Source organism: Elephas maximus, chromosome 14 (assembly GCF_024166365.1).
Source record: "Elephas maximus indicus isolate mEleMax1 chromosome 14, mEleMax1 primary haplotype, whole genome shotgun sequence".
NCBI classification, from domain to species: Eukaryota; Metazoa; Chordata; class Mammalia; order Proboscidea; family Elephantidae; genus Elephas; species Elephas maximus.
In genome coordinates this window covers 90,549,496-90,562,165 of record NC_064832.1, presented here as the reverse complement: position 1 = coordinate 90,562,165, position 12,670 = coordinate 90,549,496, and the positions used below count along the sequence as shown (strand labels likewise).

The window sequence follows — 12,670 nt, the reverse complement described above, 5'->3', positions numbered from 1 at the left end:
TTTTCTTCAGTTTCAGCTTGAACTTGTATGTGAGCAATTGATGGTCTGTTCCACAGTCAGCCCGGGCCTTGTTCTGACTGATGATATTGAGCTTTCCTATTGTCTCTTTCCACAGATGTAGTCAATTTGATTCCCATGTATTCCATCTGGCAAGGTCCACATGTATAGTCACCATTTATGTTGGTGGAAAAAAAGGTATTTACAATGAAGAAGTCATTGGTCTTGCAAAATTCTATCAAAATTCAAGTCCTCTGTTAGTCTCTCCTAAATATACCTCCCTTCCATCCCACTTGAACTTTGTTCTAATATTTAGTACTTCCTTTACAGTTTTAATACTATACACATAACTCTAAACAATGTATGGTTTTGTTTTACCTGGTTTTTAACTTTCTATAAGAGGACTTATCGTACATATATTCTTCTGTGATTTAGTTTTTTTACTTATCAGTGTGTTTTTTAGATTAGTCTATGTTGACATATGTAGTAGCTATTGTTCATTTTTTTCTGTGATCCAATTATTTCGGTGTCTCAGATCAGAATTTCTCTGCTTGCCAAAGGACACAGGGACAGTACGTAAACTAAGAAATGTGTACAGCCATAAGTATCCATTCTTTCCCCAAGGGATGTATGCAAACTATTTCTAATTAACTACCTCTGATTATTTACATTTCCTGCTTCTTGAATAATTTGCATTTGACAATTCTTTCAATTTAAGACAAAGATAACAGTATGGATCCCCTTCCATTTGTATAAACATCTTTAGAATCCCAGTTTCATTGTCTTTCATTTCCAACCTTATTTTGTAAGTACATTTTCAAAATGGATGTGTATCTATTATAGTTCATTGAAGTAAAAAAAGTATTCTCTAAAAATTTCATGATTACTTTTCTATCTCGCTTGTTTTAGAACTATCTTGACTGTTAAAATTTGTTGTGACCAGGTTTATCTTTCAATGTTGTACTGTGGGAAGGAAAATTTTACCCCCCCCCCAACACACAAAAAGCCTTTAAAAAACAATCCAAGAATTATAAGATGCAGATTTTTTTTAAAAAGCTACATTTGATGAGCCAGGTATGCATTGTTCCGTGGATGTCTACTGATCATCTCCAGAGTAATGCTTACCCAGGATCTGGGACCTGGCAGGACACAGGAGTGTCCCTGTACCGGAGGAGTTCACACTCTGTCAGTGGAGAGAGACGGGCCTGTATGGGGTAATACCAGGCGGTGGGATGAGGGACTTCAGAAAGCTACAAAAAAGTTGCAGAAGTAGGAATTAAAAAGAAAATTATTTCCAGCAAAGGAGACAAAGAAAACTTGAAGGGGAAGGTGGTCTTTAGCCCTTTCATGAACCAATTATTTTCTGCCTTGCATTTTTTGTTGATGCCGGGTGTTTTCATTAATGGAAGCACACTGAATCACTGAGTGAATTTTTGATATGTAGCATGGATTTTTTTTTTTCTTGCCCTCTCCTACAAGTCTACCCTAAGTATTTAGTGGCATATACAAAGTACCACTAATTATATCCCAGAGTCCCCACTTCAGCTTCTTGGTACATATGTGTAAGAGATAAGAATTTTCAAAATTTCTGTTTTTCCTACCAAAAATTCAGGCATCTCATACAATACCTTGTAAAAATGTTAATTTGTAGCTTCAAACAGTCATAAGGGCCCCTGCCTTGCGGCAGCCCACACTACCACTGACGCAGCAGCTTCCCTATAAAACGCCAGGGACAGAAAAAGCACTTGGTCCCTAGAGGTAGCTGTGAGCATAGAAGGGTTAAGCTTTGTAAGATGAGTAGGATTTTGACAGCCAAGGGCAGCAGAGTGGATAGAGGATATTAAGACAGGGCACAAAAGTTCTAGAAGGGGCAAGGAAAGCTCAGGAAGTAGATAATTTAGAGGACAGAAAAGGAAGTGATTCCTATTTTTTGATAGTTTTTTCACACTGTTTCTTCTTTGGGTCTCAGTGGGTCAGCTTTGCTCTGACTTAGTGCCCAGTCACATGTGTTGGCGTAACAGATGCACACACATACAATCTGACCTTTTCCATAGTTTGATTGGAAATACAGACAAGGGGATTGCACTGTGCATCCCATAGCCACACTTCCTAAAAATCCTGATTATACTTCTCCCTTCCTCCAGAAGTCTCATATGCAATTTAATTCCTTAACTCTGCGGGCCTCTCCACCGAAATCTACCCTCCTACCCCCACTCCCATCCCCCTCCTGGCATTGCTTCTCTAGCCTCCTGCCCCTCTACTAGATGTTCCTTCTCAATGTCTTGTTTTTATAATGAAGAGCCATCTGGCTTGCGACTTCTCCAGTTTTTCTCCCCACCCAGTACCACAGGAAGCCTTGGAACTTAAAAAAAAAAAATAGAAGAGGGAGTGAAGGAGAAGAAATAGGAGGAGGAGGAGATGGAGGAAAATGAAAGGAAGAAAGGAAAGAAAGGCAAAGAAAAAACTCCTTCCCTAGAAAGATGATGGGACAAGCTAACAAAACTTACACTTTAAATCTTCTCTGAACCAGTCACAGGCTTGATTTGATCTCCAGCCACACCACCTGGAGCACTGAGACAATGCCCATGAATTGCAGATCATCAGGATTCTTATAAAGTATCAAACGACATTCATTTATATTACGAGTTCAACACTGGTATCACGTTTTCATTTGTAAAAGTCTGCCACTAATTGTCTCTACCACCATCCTGTTTTGTTTATGCTTCATTCCTAACACTCCGTTTACAATAGTCTTCGCTGTCCATTACTTTTCACCACGCACGTTGCTCCTTGTAGATTTTTCCCATGAGTAGCATAGTCAGGCAGACCATGTTTTGAATATTCATGGCTCAACCTGTGCAATGAAAACACAGAACAAGTAAAACAGCTGTCAACAACTCCACAAAATTCTGTTTCTTGGATTAAGACCACAGGATGCACCTGCAGATAAATGATATTGCATCTTTTTTTTTCCTTTGCGTACACCTATTAAGCAAAGAGATATTGTAGTCATTGATTCCCACAAACTCTGTTAATAACCAACAGCATCAGGTGCATGCAAGTAGAAGGTAGTTAAGCACAACCTGCTACTGCCAAGAACAGTCCCCTGGAGCCTCTCCTACCTAATCGTTTACTCTTACAAATGCACAAGACAAGAAACTCGGTGCTGAACTAACATAAAACCCAGGGGGCAGAAAGTAATAGGAAACTAAACTACTTAAGCTTCCTGGCTCTCTAGAGAAAATCACTTCTAAACAATTATACTACGTTTTTTTCCTAAATTTTGTTTGTGGTTGAGAATATACACAGCAAGGCATATGCCAATGCAAGTTCCTACAGGTACAATTTAGTGACATTGATTCCATCCTTCAAGTCATGCAACTATTCTAACTCTCCTTTTCTGGGTTATTCCTCCCTCATTTACATAAACTCACCGCCCTTAAGATTCCTGACTAAACTTGACTTGCTGTTGTCAATTTGATGCCACAAAGCTAGTTCTTACAAGATCATAATGCTCAAGGCAGACCTTTTTTACTAGTTAAGCTAAACAACTAAACTATTGTTTGGTTTTAAGAAGACTTCAGAGGATATTTTTCGTTTAAGGTTTAAAGATTATCTCGGGGCAACTGTTTCAGGGGTTCATCTACCCTTCATGGCTCCAGAAATTCTGGTGTCCACGAGAGTTTGAAATTCTGTTCTGTATTTTCCTGCTTTTGATTCGGATTCTTCTATGGGATCTTTGATCAAAATGTTCAGTAATGGTAGCCAGGCACCTTCCATTCCTTCTGGTCTCATGGCAAAGGAGGAAGTTGTTCATGGAGGCAATCAGCCACACATTCCATGTCCTTCTCCTATTCCTCTCTTTCTTCCTCTGCTGCTCCAGGTGCATAAAGGCCAATTGTTGTACATTGGATGGCTGCTTGCAAGCTTTTAAGACCCCAGGCACCACACAATGAACTAGGAGATAGAACAGAAGCACCAAACACATTAGCCCAATTAACTGGGATGTCCTGTGAAACCATGACCCTAAACATCTAAATCAAGGAACCAAATCCCATGAGGTGTTTGGTCATAGATAAGTAGGCTCAACAGCTGCTCTTATTGTTGTTGGCGGCGGTATAAATATATCTACCATACAACTTTTGCCAATTCAACTTTTTACAGGTGTACAACTTACTGACAACAATTAAAATAATCGGCTATACAATCCTACCCTTAATTAATGTGATTTTTCCATCACCATTAACCTCCCTCCACTGCCCCCCCCCCCGCCCGTGGTACCAATAATCAACTTTGGTCTCTATACATTTACCTTTTCTTGTCTTTTTATATAAGTGAGGTCATACAACATTTGTCCTTTTGTGATTGGTTTATTTCACTTGACATAATGTCTTAAAGCTCCATCCATACTGCAGCATGTGTCAATACTTCATTTCTCCTACCAGCTGAGTAATATTCCATTGTACGTATGTCCCACATTTTGTTTATCCCTTCATGTGTCAATGAGCATTTAGGTTGTTTCCACCTTTTGGCTATAGTGAATAGTACTGCAATGAACATTGGTGTACAAGTCTCTGTTTGAGTCTCTGCTTTCAAGTCTTTTGGGTGTATACCTAGGAGTAGAATTGCTGGGTCATATGGTAGTTCTATTTTTAGTTTTTTGAGGGACCACAACACTGTTTTCCACAACCACTGTACCATTTTGCGTTTGTACCAGCAATGGATACAAGTTCCAATTTTCCTACATCCTCACCAAGTTTTATTATTTTCTTTTTTATCTTAGCCATCCTACCAAAAAAACCAAACCAAACCCGCTGCTGTCAAGTCAATTTCTACTCATAGTAACCCTATAGGACAGAGTAGAACTGCCCCATACAGTTTCCAAGGAGAACCTGGCAGATTCGAACTGCTGACCTTTGGTTAGCAGCCTTAGCATTTAACCACTATGCCACCAGGGTTTCCTTAGCCATCCTACCCACCAAAAAACCAGTGGTATCTCGTTGTGATTTTGATTTGCATCTCTCTGATGGCTAATGACACTGAGCAACTTTTCATGAGTCTGGTGGCCATTTGAATGTCCTCTTTGGTGAAATGTCTATTCAAGTCCTTTGCTTTTTTATGATTGGGTATTAGTCTTCTTGTTCTTAGGTTATTGAAATTTTATATATATTTTGGTTATTAGATTCTTGTTGGATACATGGTTTCTGAAGATATTCTCCAAGTCAGTAGTTTGCCTCTTCACTTTTTTGGTAAAGTCTTTTGATGAAAGTTTTTAATTTTTTTCAGGTCCCATTTTCTTATTTTGTCATTTGCTATTTGTGCTTTTGTTATCATATTAGATAATCCATTGTCGGAAGCTAGGCCTGACAGCCTTGCCCCTGCTTTTTCTCCTAAGAATTTTATGGTTTTTATTCACACATTTAGGTCCTTAATCCATTTTTAATTTGTTTTTGTGTGTGGTGTGAGTCGTGGATCCAGTTTCATTTTTCTGCATATGGAAATCCAATTTTCCCAGCACCATTTATCGAAGAGACCCTTCTTTCCCCATTGAATGGATTTAGCACCCTTGTCAAAAATCAATTGACCATAGATGTGTGGGTTTATTTCTGGACTCTCAATTCTATTCCATTGGTCTACGTACCTATTGTTATACCAGTACCAAGCTGTTCTGCTTACTATAGCTGTACAGTATGTTTTAAAGTCAGGAAGTGTGAGTCCTCCTACTTTGTTTTTCTTTTTCAAAATTGTTTTAGCTATTCCAGACCTCTTGCCATTCCATATAAAGTTAAGGATTTTTTTATTTTATTTTCTGTAAAGAAGGCTGTTGGAATTTTTATTGGGATTGCATTGTATCTATAGATCGCTTTGGGTAGTATTGACAGCTAAACGATATTAAGTCTTCCAAACCATAAACACGAAACCTCTTTCCATTTATAAGTCTTCTTTAATCTCTTTCAGTAGCTTTTTAAAGTTTTCATTCTACAAATCCTTCACGTCCCTGGTTAGATTTATTCCTAAGTATTTTATTCTCTTAGATGCTATTGTAAATGGAATTGTTTCCCTAATTTCTCTTTCAGATTTCTCATTACTGGTGTATAGAAACCCAATTGATTCTTGTTTGTACCCTTGTACCCAGCAACTTTGCTGAATTCCTCTATTAGCTCTAGAAGCTTTCTTGTGGACTCTTTGGGATTTTCCCTATATAGGATCATATCGTCCACAAATAGAGGTAATTTTACTACTTCTTTTCCAATCTGGGTGCCTTTTATTTCTTTTTCTTGTCTTATTGCTCTGGCTAGGACTTCTAATACAATATTGAATAGAAATGGTGAGAGCAGGCAGCCTTGTCTTGTTTCCAATTTCAAGGGGAAAGCTCTCAGTCTTTCTCCATTAAATATTATGTTGACTGCTGGCTTTTCATTTATGCCCTAAATCATATTGAGGAATTTCCTTTATATTCCAATCTTCTTTAGGCTTCTCATCAAAGAAGGGTGTTGGATTTCATCAAATACTTTTTATGCATCCATGGAGATGATCATGTGGTTCTTTTCCTTTGTTTTATTCATGTGGTTTATTACATTGATTGATTTTCTAATGTTGAACCATCTCTGCATTCCTGGAATAAATCGTATTTGGTCATGGTATATGACTCTCTTAATATGCTGCTGAATTCTGTTTGCTAGTATTTTGTGGAGGATATTTTCACAAAAGATATTGGCCTGTGGTTTTATTTTCTCGTGGTGTTTTTGTCTGGTGTGGGTATCAGGGTTATGTTTGCTTCATAGAATGAATTAGGGAGTATTCCTTCTCTGTCTTTTGGAAGAGATTAAACAGTGTTTGTGTCAATTCTTCTGTAAATGTTTGGTAGAATTCCTCAGTGAAGCCATCTCATCCAGGACTTTTTGTGGGGGAAGAGGTTTTTGATCACTGATTCGATCTCTTCACTTGTTATGGGTCTGTTGAAACTCTTTATTTCCTCTTGAATCAGTTTGGGTATGTTGTGTGCTTCTAAGAATTTGTCCATTTCATCTAGATTGTCCAGTTTGTTGCCATACAGTCGTTCTTAATATTCCGTCATAATTCTCTTTATTTCTCTTGGGTCAGTTGTAATGTCCCTGCTTTCATTTATTATTTTGGTTATTTTCATCTTTTCTCCTCTTTCCTTTGTCAGTCTAGCTAAAGATTTGTTAATTTTATTGATCTTTTCAAAGAACCAACTTATGGTTTTCATGATTCTTTTCTCATTTTTCTGTTTTCAATTTTGTTTTTTTATGCTAGGATCTTTGTTATTTTCTTTCTTCTGGTAGGTTTAGGCTTAGTTTGCTCTTCTCTTTCTGGTTCCTGGAGTTAATTACACTACATTTTGTTAGCATCATCTCCTCTAAGCCAAGAAAGAAGACAGTTTTTGATTAATAAGCAAAAGGGAAATTAAAAAAAAGTTTGCATTATATTTGTTGATTAAATAATGGTTTATACTGTTTTCTAAGATCAGCTTATTAAAAAAAATTACACACCCTTTTGGAAACATAGATTTTCAAATTCAAAGAAAGTGCTTTATATAGTAACAATTTTTAGACAGCTTCAGTGGAAGACATCATTATTGTCTATCATCATTATTTTAAAATATCATCCAGCTGCTAATGCGCAAAAAAGGCATTCCGTGGCAGAAATTGATTTAGGGCTACCAAAGATACCTAGGAAATGTGGTAATCACCAATTAATTACCAGATTGTTATCACTTTTATGATTTGTAGTGTATGTACCAACCAAAGAAAAGGGATTTTTGCTGTTGTAAAGTCTGAAGAAAACGGAATGATCTTTACTGAAATTAAGTAAAAATCACTTGTCTTTATCCATGAATAAGTATTCTCTTAAGGTGAGAAGCTGTATGATGTACTAGAAAATGTCCCTGCCTCAAAGTCAGACAAATCAAGGTTCTGCCACTACCTGGGTGATATTGATTGAGTAATTTAACATCTTGTCTTCTGTAAGATGGAGATCCATAAAAATGCATTGCCATCGAGTCGATTCCAACTCATAGCAACCCTATAGAGACATTACCCCCTATATCATGAGGGATTGAGAGAAATAGAATTAGAAGAGGTGACTTATAATAAATAGTTGCTCCTTCTCTTGCCTATTGTTGACCAATTAGCATGTTCCAAACATTTGCATTTTCTTGGAGAAGACTGAAGGCCTCGTCTCTAGAGTGGGACTGATCTCTGCATACTGTTGGGAGATGTTCAAAGATCACAGGAGCTTTTCGTGTGCATATTTGTGTTGGCTTGTTTGCATGCTTAATGTGGGGACAGACTAAGGAGGAAGGTAGAAGATTGGCATGATTTTGAATCTGCCAAAAGGAAACTGAAAGGATTCTTTACCTTCCCTTCTCCTCATTCAGGAAGTAAACTTACATCTAATATTCGTAAAAATTAATTATTCAGGAAATAAGACAAAGACAGTAGGTGTCATCACTGAAGTTTTCCCCCCTTGTTTTGAATTCTCCATTCAAGGAACACCAAGTGTAGTATATGCCTGGACTAGAAAAGTTAGGTTCACTTTAGAAAACTGACTGCCTATTTGTGATAAATACTCTAGTGCTGAGTTCTATGAGTTCTTCTGCGTAAAGTGTTAAAAAGCAATTAAGTAATTGATCATCGTCCCCTAATGTGCTTTTCAACTTTAACTGACAGATAGCATAAATATTTCCAAATATGAGATTCTGTAAGATACTTTCCATGTACAAGCCTTTCTGTGAAGGTAGTAAAGATTAGATTATCCTATATTTCTGTCCCGTTCTCTAGTGGGACATTTCAGCGCCACACTCATACGAAAATAATAAAAACTTTTCACCGGCCCCAACATCCTCACTGACATCACCAAGGGTGTGCAATACCTCAATGAGATCAAAGACAGCGTGGTGGCCTGCTTTCACCGGACCGCCAAGTAGGGGCGCTGCGTGCGTAGAACGTGCGAAGCGTGAGCTTCAGTGTCCAGGATGTGACCCTGCATGCTGGTGCCATCCACCGCGGGAGCTGCCAGGTATCCCCACTGTCCCAGACTGCCTCTACGCCAGCGTGTCGACCATCCGGCTCTGCCTCACGGAGTTCATCTACCTCGTGGAGATTCAGTGTCCAGAGCAAGTGGTTGGTGGCGTGTACGGTGTCCTGAACAGGAAACGAGGTCATGTCTTCGAGGAGTCCCAGGTGGCTGGCACACCCATATTTGTCGTGAAGGTCTACCTGCCCTTTGATGAGTCCTTTGGCTTCACGGCTGACCTGAGGTCTAACAGGGGCCACCAGGCCTTCACCCAGTGCATGTTTTCGACCACTGGCAGAAACTGCCTGGAAACCCCTTCCACAACACCAGCCCCAGCCAACCACGTGGAGACCTGTAAGCACAAAAGCCTGAAGGGGGGCATTCCAGCCCTTGACAACTTCCTGGACAAATTGTAGGTGGTCTTCGCAGCGGCAGCTGGCAGCCCCTGGTGGGACTTGGCCAGCACACGCCCACAGCAACAGGTCCTGCATTCTCCTCACACCTGGTAAAGTCACCCTGCCCACCTGCCCGCCCACGTGGCGTCAGGGGCCCACTGTATGCCATCGCCCCAACATTCACACTTGATGCTGTTCTTTCCAGTATTTATTTCAAGATTTCAAAGGGGTGGCGGAAATGGCCTTTTTGCAGGTACTTACTTGGCTGGTAGTGGTGGGACACCTGACAGATTTCTTTCCCATTTCTTCAGAGGGAAATCCAAGCGCCCAAAAATTTTAAAATTAATTGCATCAAGAGGTTTATTTGGGCGGCTAGCCCACAGTGGGCTCCTCTGCCCCAGAAAGGAGGAAGGGACAAGAGGGTAGACATTTCTCTAAGGACAGAGACTGGAAGCAGGAGGTTGTGTGTGATGTCACTTGAGCACCTCCAGCTGTGTCCGTGCCACTGGAATAATCAATTTGATATGGTGGTGGAAAAAAATAAAAACTTTTGTAGAGACAAGCCTTTCCTTGGTCCAACAAATAATATTCAGTGCAGAATGTAAGCTCTTTGGCACAGATCTCCAACTTCAGCCATAAACGTTCACACATATAATCCTCAAGGCATCCTTTTGCATCTCAAAATAATTAACCTTTTCTTTTCTTTATTTTTTAAAAAGTCGATTTTTAAAATATACATGAATTTCCAATTCTATTTTATTTCCTTGATATCATCTTCAATGGGAAATATTTCAGAGTGGGAATGATAACTGAAAAAAACAAAAAACACCAATTACTAGATATGCTGTACTGTAACTAGGGATTAGAAAGCATGGTCCTTAACTCTGCTCTAAAATTCACTCGAAATATCACAGATTTTTCTTTAATATTGTCTCATTATAATTGTTCTTTGCTTCCACATCTGTAGATTCAAAGTAGGGATAAAATAGCAATTTTTATTTCAAGCAGATAGCTTCTTACTTATTAACTCTGTACTATCTTACCAGTGTGAGTCATAGTAAGAAAGTTTAGCAAGACGAGGGCATAATTTCCTCCAGAAGACAATGTGTAAGAACAATGAACGTTTACAAAATCTAGGAAGGATTAAAGGCTGGCAGGGCAGTGTGAGAGAAAAAGAGCTGGAATTGGAGTTGGAAACCCTAGACATAGTGGTGTCACTACTCATTACCATTGGTGTGACCTTGGGCAAGTCACTTAATCTCTCCTACTTCTCAGAATTTCTAATACTCAGGATTCCAAACTCTGCCAATTAGGGGCCTAAACTTTCACATGGGGATATGAACTAATCAGGGATTCAGCTGACCCTAGAATCCTGCAGGTCCTTTGGATCTAGTCTTCAGAGTTACAAAAGCTCTCAGAGACTTGCCTGTGATGTATATATTGTCTAGGTATCTAGAGGCAACAGGTTATGGCTTAATTAATTGTTCTGTCACCTCCAAGTGCAGGCTACCCGCATTTTCTCTCTGTTGTAGAGGGAATTCTTACTGCCCATTACTCTGCTGCATCGCCATAACCATTTCCACATGGTCTTATTTCCTGTCTGAGCATCTGTTGCATATCCCCACTCCTCATACCAATTTACACTGATATTTTGGTTGCAGGGAAAGATAGATGACTTTATGTGACATAAAAATAAGGAGAATGTAAAGTTCAGCCATGTGAGAATCCAGATGTCAGACAACCAGTGGTAGAACAGAAACCTTGACAGAGTTGACTCATAGGGACTGACGTAAAAAGCTGGTCAGAACCAGCTCTAGCGCTAGGTTACCTTGCTGCCATCTCAGAGAGCAAGATATTACGGATCCCTGTTGCCATGTTTTCCTATTAAAACGATTCAGCTTCTTTATTTTCATCTTTTTAAAAATTCTGTTCCTTCTACAAACTGTTCAGCTTTCTCTGAATCTCACATTCAAAATCACTGAGAAAATCTGATTTTTCTAATAAGTTACCAACTCTTCCCTTGGGCAAAGCCCTCAGCATAACCCTCACTTGACCCTTGACAAATTACACATTGAAGGAACCAGGGTGGGCTGTTACCTCAGTTGGGGCTGAGGGAGAAGAGTCATGAGATATCACGATAGCCTCTTATACTTATGCAATCATCTAGGGCTACTTAGCTTAGCAGGCAGGGGACCAAGTACAGAGAATGATTAGTCTGCCCAGGACAAAAAGAAAGCCCTTAAATATAGAATACGATTATTAATCTTACAAAGCTATGCCTAATAATTTATAATTGTAAATTATGAAATTTTAAAAAATCACACATATACCATAATTCCACCTTGCCGGAGAGATATATAGTGAAATAAATTTAACATACAATGCAGTGACTTATAACTACCTGTTTGTTAATGTCGCTTATGAAATCATAATTTTAATTACTTGAGGTTTATGCGTTTAAATTTGCATATGCATTATTACGTTGGTTCAGCTTTAAAGACTATACATGTAGTACATATATGTGAAGCATTATAATGTGTATATGTGTAATTATAACTGAACTCGAGGGATCACCATAATGATTTAATAACAGGGAGGAAAAAATCAAATCCAAAAGTAATAAATCTATTTTAATAATATGTGTAATAGCTTGTGGCTATAGTTTTTTATACATATTCATTCACATGTGCCTTTTATATTTTGGATTGATTTTAAAGCTTTCTTCAATGTTTGGTAATTATGACCCCATGTAAATCACCATGGTTGAAAATTTCACATATTCAAATTAATGGGAATAGATACGGAATGTTCATTTGCATTATTGAAAAGTAATTCTTACATGCTCACCGTAGTTATGCCAATATAAATAATTGCAAGTACTCAATGATTAAATTACTGTAACTTAAATGCTCTTTAAAATTATGAAAATGATACGTTTTTATACAGACTAGGTGTTTTTAAGAAGGAACTAATGCATAAGAAACTCTTTAGTCTACCGGTTTGAAATGCTATAATCAGAGTGTGATTTATTGTATTTCCAAAAACGTGAATCAAATATCCTGATTGCATAGTAATGTTTTGGTTTTAGTTATTAGTAAGTTTCTGATTTTTGTTTTACTGCATTTAAAATACATGAGGAATTGATTTTGAATGGGGTGTGAGTCTCAATCCTAATCTTGTTAAAGCTGAATATAATACTAGAACTTAGGCAATATATCATTCCTAAATTCTTTGGAAAT

General features: G+C 38.3%; 1 pseudogene; it reads left to right on the top strand.

Annotated features, from left to right (window-relative positions):
* Positions 1-8,839: 8,839 nt before the first annotated feature.
* LOC126058104 (elongation factor 2-like) lies at positions 8,840-9,452 on the top strand (annotated as a pseudogene).
* Positions 9,453-12,670: the final 3,218 nt, after the last annotated feature.